Genomic DNA, 2,743 nt, shown 5'->3' on the forward strand with positions numbered 1-2,743 from the left:
ATATATATATATATATATATAGATATAGATATAGATATAGATATAGATATAGATATATATATAGATATATATATATATATATATATATATATATATATTTATATATATATATATATATATATATATATATATATATATATATATATATATATATATATTGTTATTCATGGCGGTCATTGCACCACCATTTTTCAAACAAAGACCCCACCAGCAAGGACTGGGTCAACAGGCCACAAGTTTTGGGACTCTACCCAGAGTCTCACCCTCCCCCCTCCAACAATCCTATACCAGTCTACTCCCGTGAGGTCTCATTCCAGACATCTTCAAGACACTTGGCCGTTAAACGCCGCCACAAAGGATCCGGGAGAAGTCAGGAGGCCTGTTGATGGGGATGTCGGGACACGTGACAAGGCCTGACAAATAGGACAGCGGTCAGGCCAATTCCCCCTACACCCCCCAATTGGGGGCCAAGTGGAGTGAAGTCGACCCAGGAACAACTGGGTTGCTTTCTTCGCTAACAAACTTCCGTGAGAGGAACATCACCTCTTCGCTAACCAACATCAGTGAGAGGAACATCACCTCTCTTCGCCTTCAAGACATCAGGGAGGCAGGACCTATGACCCATCCTCCACAAGGGAAATCTAAAGTCCTTTTTACCAAGGTAAGGAGTCTGATTTTGAGATCCTCATCATCCTTACCCAACCTTCCATCCCTTCCTTATCACATCCCATTTTTTCCTTTTATCCTTTAAAGAAAGATCCTACCCACTGAACCTTTTCATCCTATTCCTTATGTCCCAACCACGTGTCCCATTGCTCCTAACCTTAATTGATTCACCCTGTGACAGTGTTGTTTCCCACGTGAAGTGTTGAAATTCCTATGTTTGCACTTTTGTTTAATTTGCTTAAAGGTCTTAACCACACGACTCCATCGTGTTCCATGCCTGTAGAAGTAAGTGAGCGGTTAATAATCTAATTTCTTTCCCTTTCCAGGGAATGAGATTGCGAGGCTGAAAACCTTCCACGGCCTACTACTAGCTCCCCGTGAGCATGTGATAATCCAACTCCAGGCGAAACCCCATGGCTTTACTTGAAATATGAAGCAGTTATCTGTTGTGCTCCCTATTTATTAATATTCATTTAAGTATTATTGTTAATATATCTATTTTGTCGGTATTCCTTGCCTTATTGCTGACTGGTGATCTTACCATTATTCTTCCTTTTGTGTCCGCGCAGAGTTCCCTAAACAAGGCTGAACTCACAAGCATACGGGCGCGTAACATAAATTGGGCACCTTGCCAGGATTTGCGAAGACAAAATTTCAAATGCTTTTTATGGAAGTAATATTCCCCCTTTTCTGTCTTTAGCGACTTGACAAACTTAATTTCATTTTAAAGTAAATTCTATTATCATTACAGTTGGAACCGTGGAAGAAAACAGCGAAAGCATTTTACCATTATTGGTAAAATCTTGTTTATTTGTGTGTCCGCACCGCGAAACCTTTTGTTTTTAAGAACCACGTGGTTAGTCCCATTGTTTAGCAGGATAGCCAACCGTCTGAGAAGAATTTGTGCCTCGTGTTCACTTTGAGCGGCAATTATCACATCAGTGAAGATTTATTAAATATATTGTGCAGTGAGTGAATGCTTAATTTTGTGTTAAAAATAAGTGAAGCGAAATTCAATTTTAGGAAAAAAACGTGGCAGGCTAAACACGTGTTAATTTCCAGTGAGGCATAATTCCTGTGTAGGGTAACGGTAAGAACACGTGGCATTCCTTATTTCGATTTTTCCTTTTGATAGTAAGGGTATGTAAATTAATTTTGTTACTTTTTCGTGGGATATTATTTTTATGTACATTTTGAAAGGGATAATTTTCGTACGATTGTGTTAAAATTGTTAACCTAAAGATAAAGGATTTGCGGCATAACATTAAATTTAATTTTTTTCCATCAGGGTATGCGATCATTTAGATAAAATATTTGGGAAGTGTAATTTCTTAAATTCATTTTTTTTTTATTTGTTAAAGGGAAAATATGTAAACGGGTTGACTTTCTTAGCGAAGTATTAAGCAAACTCAGTGACATTGTTTGTTTTATTTAGTTTATTATACTTTAGGTATGAATACAAACTTTGCTTTAAGTCAGAGTTGTAAGTGGTGGTGTTGCAAGAACGCACCCACACATTTTTAAAAATCCATTTTTTTCCTGTCTAGCATAGAGGGTCACTTATAGTTGTGATTCCATTTTATTTTGACTAGCATAGATAGTCACACGTCGTGGAGAATCTATCTCTTTATATTGACTAGCATAGAGGGTCACAGCGTAGAGATTCAATTTTATTTATGACTAGCATAGAGGGTCACACATCGTAAAGATTTCATTTTTTCTTATGACTAGCAGAGAGGGTCACACACATCTCATTTTTTTATGACTAGCATAGAGGGTCACACACCGTGGGGATTCCATCTTTTTATGACAAGCATACAGGGTCGCACATCGTGGAGATTACATTTTTTTATGACTAGCATAGAGGGTCACCCATAGTTGTGATTCCATTTTTTTATGACTAGCATAGAGGGTCGTCCATTGTTGTGATTCCATTTATCTTATGACTAGCGTAAGGGTTCACCCATAGTTGTGATTCCATTTTTTTATGACTAGCATAAGAGTTCACCCATAATTGTGATTTCATTTCTTTTATGACCAGCATAGAGGATTACCCATAGTTGTGATTCCATTTTCT

Source organism: Palaemon carinicauda, chromosome 1 (genome assembly GCF_036898095.1).
Source record: "Palaemon carinicauda isolate YSFRI2023 chromosome 1, ASM3689809v2, whole genome shotgun sequence".
NCBI lineage: Eukaryota > Metazoa > Arthropoda > Malacostraca > Decapoda > Palaemonidae > Palaemon > Palaemon carinicauda.